This window comes from Hordeum vulgare, chromosome 4H (assembly GCF_904849725.1).
Source record: "Hordeum vulgare subsp. vulgare chromosome 4H, MorexV3_pseudomolecules_assembly, whole genome shotgun sequence".
Classification (NCBI taxonomy): domain Eukaryota; kingdom Viridiplantae; phylum Streptophyta; class Magnoliopsida; order Poales; family Poaceae; genus Hordeum; species Hordeum vulgare.
In genome coordinates, this window is record NC_058521.1 from 526,703,644 (window position 1) to 526,714,755 (window position 11,112).

Consider the following 11,112-nt stretch of genomic DNA (forward strand, 5'->3'; position numbering starts at 1 on the left):
TGTGATGAGTCGAACACCCATAGAGTTCTGGTGCTGATCATGTTTTGCCCGTGGAAGAGGTTTAGTCAACGGGTCTGCGACATTCAGATCTGTATGTACTTTACAAATATCTATATCTCCATCCTAGATGTATCTGCTACGGCAACAAAAGTCCTTCCCCGGCAACGCCAGGAATTCTTCTTGCTACTTCTCTTGCTTGCGTTGGTTTTTCCCTTGAAGAGGAAAGGGTGATGCAGCACAGGAGCAGTAAGTATTTCCCTCAGTTTGAGAACCAAGGTATCAATCCAGTAGGAGAATCTCGTCAAGTCCAGAGTACCTGCACAAACACAAAGAGCTTGCACCCAACGCTATAAAGGGGTTGTCAATCCCTTCAAGATTGATTGCAAAGTGAGATCTGAAGGCGGAAAGTGCAACGAAGGAAAAGTGTAAGGCTGAAAATATGGTGTGGAGTAGACCCCGGGGCCATAGTGTTCACTAGAGGCTTCTCTCAAAATAGAAAATATTACGGTGGGTGAACAAATTACCGTCGAGCAATTGATAGAACCGCGCAAAGTCATGACGATATCTAAGGCAATGATCATACATATAGGCATCACATCCGAGACAAGTAGACCGATACTTTCTGCATCTACTACTATTACTCCACACATCGACCGCTATCCAGCATGCATCTAGTGTATTGAGTTCATGACGAACAGAGTAATGCCTTAAGCAAGATGACATGATGTAGAGGGATAATCTCAAACCAATGATGAAAACCCCATGTTTTTACCCTTGATGGCAACAACATGATGCGTGCCTCGCTACCCCTTCTGTCACTGGGTGAGGTCACGGCACGGTATGAACCCAAAACCAAGCACTTCTCCCATTGCAAGAATCATAGATCTAGTTGGCCAAACAAAACCCGCAACTCGAAGAGAATTGCAAGGATATGAAATCATGCATAAGAGAGATCAGAAGAAACTCAAATAAGATTCATAGATAATCTGATCATAAATCCACAATTCATCGGATCTCGAGAAACACACCGCAAACGAAGATTACATCTGATAGATCTCCATGAAGATCATGGAGAACTTTTTATTGAAGATCCAAGAGAGAGAAGAAGCCATCTAGCTACTAGCTATGGACCCGTAGGTCTATGGTGAACTACTCACGCATCATTAGAGAGGTCATGGTGTTGATGAAGAAGCCCTCCGTGTCCGAATTCCCCCTCCGGCAGGGCACCAGAACGTGCCCCAGATGGGATCTTGCGGAGACAGAAGCTTGCGGCGGTGGAAAAGTACTTTCGATGATCTCCTGATTTTTTCTGGGATTTTAGGGAATATATAGGCGCAAAACCTAGGGCAGAGGTGGCCCAGGGAGCCCACAAGACAGGGTGGCGTGAGCCCCCTTGGCCGTGCCATGAGGGTTTGTGGGGTCCCTGCACCCCTGCCCTGATTCTCCGGCTTCCCGATCTTTTTTTGTTTCAGAAAAAATCTTTTTGGCAGTTTCATTCCGTTTGGACTCCGTTCAAAATCCTCCTCTGAAAGGGGTCAAAAACATGGAAAAAACAGGAACTGGCACTTGACACTGAGTTAATAAGTTAGTCCCAGAAAATATATAAAAGGCATACAAAACATCCAGAGTTTGACAAGATAAAAGCATGAAACCATCAAAAATTATAGATACGTTGGAGACGTATCAGTATCCACGAATGGAGTTGAAGCGGCGCTTGATGTGCTTGGTCTTCTTGTGAAACCTGGGCTCCTTTGCAATAGAAATAGCTCCAGTGTTGTCATAGAACAGAGTCATCGGCCCCGACGCCCTTGGAATCACTCCTAGGTCGGTGATGAACTCCTTCATCCAGACTCCTTCCCGTGCTGCTTCCGAAGCAGCTATGTACTCCGCTTCACATGTAGATGCCGCCACGATGCTTTGCTTGCAACTGCACTAGCTAACATCCCCATTATTCAAAATATACATGTACCCAGTTTGTGACTTGGAGTCATCCGAATCTGTGTCGAAGCTAGCATCAACGTAACCCTTTACGACAAGATCTTCGGAACCTCCATAATGAGAAACATATCTTTAGTCCTTTTCAGGTACTTAAGGATGTTCTTGACCACTGTCCAGTGATCCACTCCTGGATCACTTTGGCACCTCCCTACCAAACTTATGGCAAGGTTCACACAGGTCTAATACACAATATGACATACATGATAGAGCCTATGGCTGAAGCAGAGGGGACGGTACTCATATTTTCTCTATCTTCCGCCGTGGTCGGGCGTTGAGTCGTACTCAACCTCACACCTTGTAATACAGGCAAGAACCCCTTCTTGGCCTTATCCATATTCAACTTCTTCAATACCTTATTAAGGTATGTGCTTTGTGAAAGACCTACGAGGCGTATCGATCTATCTCTATAGATCTTGATGCCTAATATGTAAGCAGCTTCTCTAAGGTCCTTCATTGAAAAAACTTTTATTCAAATAGGCCTTGATGCTTTCCAATAGTTCTATATCATTTCCCATCAACAATATGTCATCCACATATAATATAAGAAATGCTACAGAGGTCCCACTCACTTTCTTGCAAATACAGGCTTCTCCATAAGTCTGTACAAACCCAAACGCTTTGATCGCCTCATCAAAGCGAATGTTCCAACTCCGAGATGCTTGCACCAGACCATCGATGGAGCGCTAGAGCTTGCATACCTTGTCAGTATTGTTAGGATCGACAAAACCTTCCGATTGTATCATATACAATTCTTTCTTAAGAAAGCCGTTCAGGAATGTTGTTTTGACGTCCATTTGCCAGATTTCATAATCATAAAATGTGGCAATTGCTAACATGGTTCAGACCGACTTCATCATTGCTACGGGTGAGAAGGTCTCATCATAGTCAATCCCTTGAAATTGTCGATAACCCTTAGCGACAAGTCGAGCCTTATAGATGGTCACATTACCATCCGCGTCAGTCTTCTTCTTAAAGATCCATTTATTTTCTATGGCTCGCTGATCATCCGGGAAGTCCACCAAAGTCCATACTTTGTTCTCATACATGGATTCTATCTCGGATTTCATGGCCTCAAGCCATTTGTTGGAATCCAGGCCCGCCATCACTTCTTCATAGTTCGAAGGTTCACTATTTTCCAACAACATGATTTCCATGACACGGTTGCCGTACCACTCTGGTGCGGAACGTACCCTTGTGGACCTTCGAGGTTCAATAGCAACTTGATCCGAAGTTTCATGATCATTCTCATTAACTTTTTCTCTAGCCGGTATAGGCGCCTCAGAAACATTTTCTTGCGCTGCGCTACTCTCCGATTCGAGAGGAGGTACAATTACCTCACCGAGTTTTATTTTCCTCCCACTTACTTCTTTCCAGAGAAACTCTTTCTTTAGAAAGGATCCGTTCTTGGCAACAAAGATTTTTCCTTCGGACCTAAGATAGAAGGTATACCCAATATTTTCCTTAGGGTATCCTATGAAGACACATTTTTCCGCTTTGGGTTCAAGCTTCTCTGGTAGAAGTTTCTTCACATAAGCATCGCAACCCCAAACTTTTAGAAACGATAGCTTAGGTTTCTTGCCTAACCATAAGTCATACGGAGTCGTCTCAACGAATTTAGACGATGCCCTATTTAAAGTGAATGCGGCAGTTTCCAATGCACATCCCCAAAATGATAGCGGTAAATCGGTAAGGGACATCATAGATCGTACCATATCCAATAAAATGCGATTACGACGTTCAGACACACCGTTACGCTGCGGTGTGCCAGGCGGCGTGAGTTGTGAAATAATTCCACATTTCCTTAGGTGCGTGCCAAACTCGTGACTCAAATATTCTCCTCCACGATCAGATCGTAAGAACTTTATTTTCTTGTCACGTTGATTCTCCACCTCACTCTGAAATTCCTTGAACCTTTCAAAGGTTTCATACTTGTGCTTCTTCAAGTAGACATACCCATATCTACTTAAATCACCAGTGAGGGTGAGAACATAACGATAGCCACCGCGAGACTCAACGCTCATTGAACCGCATACATCGGTATGTATTATTTCCAATAAGTTGGTTGCTCGCTCCATTGTTCCGGAGAACGGATTCTTGGTCATCTTGCCCATGAGGCATGGTTCACATGTGTCAAATGATTCAAAATCAAGAGACTCCAAAAGTCCATCTGTATGGAGTTTCTTCATGCGCTTGATGCCGATATGACCTAGGCGGCAGTGCCACAAGTATGTGGGACTATCATTATCAACCTTACATATTTTGGTACTCACACTATGAATATGTGTAACAGCACGTTCGAGATTCATCAGGAATAAACCTTTGACCAGCGGGGCATGACCATAAAACATACCACTCATATAAATAGAACAACCATTATTCTCAGATTTAAATGAGTAGCCATCTTGCATCAAGCGAGATACCGATACAATGTTCATGATCAAAGCTGGTACTAAATAACAATTATTAATGTTTAAAACTAATACCGAAGGTAGATGTAGAGGTAGAATGCCGACGGCGATCACATCGACCTTGAAACCATTCCCGACGCGCATCGTCACCTCGTCCTTAGCCAGCCTACGCTTGTTCCGCAATTCCTGCTTAGAGTTGCAAATGTGAGCAACATCACCGGTATCAAATACCCAGGAGCTACTACGAGCGCTGGTAAGGTACACATCAATAACAAGTATATCACATATACCTTTAACGTTGCCGACCTTCTTGTCCGCTAAGTACTTAGGGCAATTCCGCTTCCAGTGACCGGTTCCCTTGCAGTAATAGCACTCAGTCTCAGGCTTGGGTCCTTTCTTTGGCTTCTTCCCGGCAACTGGTTTACCGGGCGCGGCAAGTGCTTTCTCGTCTTTCTTGAAGTTCTTCTTACCCTTGCCCTTCTTGAAACTGGTGGTCTTATTGACCATCAACACTTGATGTTCTTTCTTGATTTCTACCTCCGCAGATTTCAACATTGAATACAACTCGGGAATAGTATTTTGCATCCCTTGCATGTTGTAGTTCATCACAAAGCCTTTATAGCTAGGTGGAAGCGACTAGATGAATCTATCAATGACCGCATCAGCCGGAAGTTCAACTCCCACTTAAGTCAAGTGGTTGTGCAACCCAGACATTCTGAGTATGTGCTCACTGACAGAACCATTGTCCTTCATCTTACAACTAAAGAACTTGTCGGAGACTTCATATCTCTCGACCCAGGCATGAGCTCGAAAAATAATTTTCAGCTCCTTGAACATCTCATAAGCTCCGTGTTGCTCAAAACACCTTTGGAGCCCCGGTTCTAAACTGTAAAGCATACCGCACTGAACGAGAGAGTAGTCATCACTCCGCGACTGCTAGGCGTTCCTAACGTCCCGGGTTGCCGTGGGAATGGGAGGATCACCTAGCGGTGCATCAAGGACATATGCTTTCTTGGAAGTATCAAGGATAAGCATTAAGTTACGAGCCCAATCCGCATAGTTGCTCCCATCATCTTTCAACTTGGTTTTCTCTAGGAACGTGTTGAAGTTGAATGAGACATTTGCGTTGGCCATTGGATCTACAATATTTGTAAAGACAATTTTAGACTAAGTTCATGATAATTAAGTTCATCTAATCAAATTACTAATGAACTCCCACTTAGATCAACGTCCCTCTAGTCATCCAAGTGTTACATGATCCACGTCGACTAGCCCGTGTGCGATCATCAGGTGTGACGAACTAGTCATCAATGGTGAGCATCCCCATGCTGATCGTATCAACCATACGACTCATGTTCGACCTTTCAGTCTCCCCTATTCGAGCCCATGTCTGTACATGTTAGGCTCGTCGAGTCAACCTAAGTGTTTTGTGTGTGTAAACTAGCTTACACCCGTTGTATGCGAACGTTAGAATCTATCACACCCGATCATCACGTGGTGCTTCGAGACAACAACCCTTCGCAACGGTGCACACTTAGGGGAATACATATCTCGAAATTTTAATGAGGGATCATCTTATATTTGCTACCGTCGTTCTAAGCAATAAGATGAAAAACATGATAAACATCACATGCAATCATATAGTGACATGATATGGCCAATATCAACTTGCTCCTTTGATCTCCATCTTCGGGGCACCATGATCATCATTGTCACTGACATGACACCATGATCTCCATCATCATGATCTCCTTCATTGTGTCTCCGTGAAGTCGTCACGCCAACTATTACTTCTACTACTATAGCTAATATTTAGCAATAAAGTAAAGTAATCACATGGCGTTGCATCTCATACAATAAATTAAGACAACTCCTATGGCTCCTGCCGGTTGTCATACTCATCGACATGCAAGTCGTGAATCCTATTACAAGAACATGATCAGTATCATACATGACATATGTAACATCACATCCTTTTGGCCATATCACATCACATAGCATACCCTGCAAAACAAGTTAGACGTCCTATAATTGTTGTTGCAAGTTTTACGTGGATGATTAGGGTTTCTAGCAAGAACTCTTCTTACCTACGTGATAGCCACAACGTTGATATGCCAATGCTATTTACCCTTCATAAGGACCCTCTTCATCGAATCCGATCCGACTAAAGTGGGAGAGACAGACACCCGCTAGCCACCTTATGCAACAAGTGCATGTCGGTCGGTGGAACCAGTCTCACGTAAGAGTATGTGTAAAGTCGGTCCGGGCCGCTTCATCCCACGATGACACCGAATCAATATAAGACTAGTAACGACAAACAATTGACAAATTAGCGCCCACAACTTTTGTGTTCTACTCGTGCATAGAATCTACGCATACAACCTTGGCCCGGATGCCATTATTGGGGAACATAGTAATTTCAAAAAATTTCCTACGCCACACAAGGATCTATCTATGGACAAACTAGCAACAATAAAAGGAGTAGAGCATCTTCATACCTTTTAAGATCTCTAAGCGGAACCGTTGCTAGAATGCGGTTGATGGAGTCGTACTCGCAGCGATTCAGATCGTAGTGGATTCCGATCTATGCGCCGAACAACGGCGCCTCCATGTTCATCACACGCGCAGCCCGATGACGTCTCCAACGCCTTGATCCAGTAAGGAGGGAGGAGAGGTTGAGGGAGAGCTCGGGCAGCACGACGGCGTGGTGACGGTGGAGCTATGTGGCACTCCGACACGGCTTCGCCAAGCACTACGGAGGACGACGAGGAGGAGGAGTAGGGCTGCGCCGTGGAGAGAGGCAATTGTGTCTCAAAACAGCCCCAAAACCCTCACTATATATAGGAGGAGAGGGAGGAGGGTTCCCACCCTAAGGAGTGCGGCAACCCTAGATGGCCCTTGGGGCGGAGGCCAAGGGTGGAGGGAGTGGCGCCCTAGGGTGGGCAAGCCCACTACGCCTAGGGTTAGCCCACCTACCCTCTTCTTCCGCCTTAGGCTGGTGGTGGTGGCACACCAGCCCACATATGGGCTGGTTCCCATCCATATTTTGGCCCATATACCCCTTCGGGGCTGGTGGCCCTCCCCAGTGGACCCCCGGAACCCTTCCGGTGGTCCCCTTACATTACCGATGTCGCCCAAAACACTTCCGGTGACCAAATCCTCACTTCCTATATATGAATCTTTACCTCCGGACCATTTCGGAACTCCTTGTGATGCTCGGGATCTCATACGGGACTCCGAAGAACCTTCGGTAACCACGTACACTATTCCCCTATAACCCTAGCATCATCGAGCTTTAAGTGTGTAGACCCTACGGGTTCGGGAACCATGCAGACATGACCGAGACATCTCTCCGGCCAATAACCAACATCGGGGTTTGGATATCCATGTTGGTTCCCGCATTTTCCTCGATGATCTCATCGGATGAACCACGATGTCGGGGATTCGATCAATCTCGTATGCAATTCCCTTTGTCTATCGGTATGATACTTGCCCGAGATTCGATCGTCACTATCCCTATACCTTGTTCAATCTTGTTATCGGCAAGTCTCTTTATTCGTTCCATAACACATCATCTCGTGGCTAAATCCTTAGTCAGACTGAGCTTAATATTATGATGTATTTGTTGGAGATATGCCCTAGAGGCAATAATAAATTATTTATTATTATATTTATTTGTTCATGATAATCGTTTATTATCCATGCCATAATTGTATTTATTGGAAACACAAATACATGTGTGGATACATAGACAAAACACTGTCCCTAGTAAGCCTCTAGTTGACTAGCTCGTTGATAAAATGTGGTTAAGGTTTCCTAACCATAGACAAGTGTTGTCACTTGATAACGGGATCACATCATTAGGAGAATGATGTGATGGACAAGACCCAAACTATAAAGTAGCGTATGATCGTGTCAGTTTATTGCTATTGTTTTCTGCATGTCAATGTATCTGTTCCTATGACCATGAGATCATACAACTCCGAGACACCGGAGGAATACCTAGTGTGTATCAAACGTCGCAACGTAACTGGGTGACTATAAAGGTTCTCTATAGGTATCTCCGAAGGTGTCTGTTGGGTTGGCATGGATCAAGACTCGGATTTGTCACTCCTTGTAACGGAGAGGTATCTCGGGGCCCACTCGGTAATACAACATCACAACAAGCCTTGCAAGCAATGTGACTAAGGAGTTAGTTACATGATCTTATATTACAGAACGAGTAAAGATACTTGTGGGTAACGAGATTGAACTAGGTATGGAGATACCGACGATCGAATCTCGGGCAAGTAACATACCGAAGGACAAAGGGAACATCATACGGGATTAACTCAATCCTTGACATAGAGGTTCAACCAATAGAGATCTTCGTAGAATATGTGGGAGCCAATATGTACATCCAGGTCCCGCTATTTGTTATTGACCAGAGAGTGTCTCAGGTCATGTCTCCATAGTTCTCGAACCCGCAGGGTCTGCACACTTAAGGTTCGGTGACGTTTCGATATAGTTGAGTTATATGTGTTGGTGACCGAAGTTTTGTTCGGAGTCCCGGATGAGATCCCGAACGTCACGAGGAGTTCCGGAATGGTCCGGAAACGAAGATTGATATATAGTAAGTTGGTATTTGGATTCCGGAAGGTTTTCGGGCATTGTCGACAGTGTACCGGGAGTGACGAATGGGCTTCGGGGGCCCACTGGGTGGGCCCACCATGCCCCAAGGGGTCCACGTGGGTTTATTGGATGCACAATAAGGCATAATGGGCTGACAAAGTCATCCAAGGAAATTCCATGAAGAAAAAGTGGAAAATCCAAAAGAGGTGGGAAATTAAGGAAGGAGTCCTAATCCAAGTGGGATTGGAGGAGGACTCCTCCCTCCTCCACTTTGGCCGACCCAAGGGCTCCTCCCTTGTGGCGCAAGGCCTGCCCCCTCCCTCCTCCTATATATACTAGAGGTTTAGGGCTGTTTGAGACACAACTTTTCCACATGCTGCCCTCTCCTCTAGATCGTAGTTCTTCCTCTAGATCGGTTTTCTGCGGAGCTCGGGCGGAGCCCTGCAGGAATAGATCACCAGCACCACCAGAGCGCCATCAAGCTGCCGGGGAACTCATCTACATCCTCTTCTCTCTTGCTAGATCAAGAAGACGGAGATCGTCATCGAGCTGTACGTGTGCGGAACGCGGAGGTGCCGTTCGTTCGGCACTTGATCGGGACGGATCGTGGGACGGATCGTGAGACGGTTCGTGGGACGGATTGTGGGACGGTTCGTGGGACGGATCGTGAAGACGTACCACTACATCAACCGCGTTTATTAACACTTCTGCTTAGCGATCTACAAGGGTATGTGGATCCGATCTCCCTCTCGTAGATGATCATCACCATGATAGGTCTTCGTGTGCGTAGGATTTTTTTTTGTTTCCCATGCTACGTTCCCCAACAGTGGCATCATGAGCTAGGTTCATGCGTAGATGATATATCGAGTAGAACACAAAAGAGTTTGTGGGCGTTGATGTTCTTTTTGCTGCCCTTATTTGTCTTTTCTCAATTCGGCGGTATTGTTGGTTTGAAGCGGCCCGGACCAACCTTACTCGTACGCTTACGAGAGACCGGTTTCATCGACTAACATGCAACTTGTTGCATAAAGATGACTGGCGAGTGCCTGTTTCTTCAACTTTAGTTGAATCCGATTAGACCGAGGCGGTCCTTGGAGAAGGTTAAATAGCAAATTGCATATCACCGTTGTGGCTTTGCGTAAGTAAGATGCGATCATACTAGATACCCATAGCAGCCACGTAAAACATGCAACAACAAATTAGAGGACGTCTAACTTGTTTTTGCAGGGTATGCATGTGATGTGATATGGCCAATGACATGATGTGATATATTGGATGTATGAGATGATCATGTTGTAATAGTTAAATATCGACTTGCACGTCGATGCTACGGCAACCGGCAGGAGCCATAGGGTTGTCTTTAAACTAACGTTTGTACTTGCAGATGCGTTTACTATATTGCTAGGTTGTAGCGTTAGTAGTAATAGCATAGATAGCACGACAACCTCGATGGCGACACGATGATGGAGATCATGGTGTGGCGCCGGTGACGATGAAGATCATGCCGGTGCTTTGGTTATGGAGATCAAGAAGCACAAGATCATGGCCATATCATGTCACTTATGAATTGCATGTGACGTTAATCCTTTTATGCACCTTATTTTTCTTAGAACGACGGTAGCATTATAAGGTGATCCCTCACTAAAATTTCAATATAAAATTGTGTTCTCCCGGACCGTGCACCGTTGCGATAGTTCGTCGTTTTGAGACACCACGTGATGATCGGGTGTGATAGACTCAACGTTCACATACAACGGGTGCAAAACAGTTGCACACGCGGAACACTCGGGTTAAACTTGACGAGCCTAACATGTACAAACATGGCCTCGGAACACAAGAGACCGAAAGTTCGAGCATGAATCATATAGTTGATATGATCAACATGGAGATGTTCACCACTGAAACTATACTCAACTCACGTGATGATCGAACTTGAGTTAGTGGATTTGGATCATGCGCCACTCAAATGACTAGAGGGATTTCTATTTTGAGTGGGAGTTATTAGTAATATGATTAGCTAAACTCAATTATCATGAACATAGTAAAAAAGGTCTTTGCAAATTATGTTGTAGCTTGCGTTGTAGCTCTACTGTTT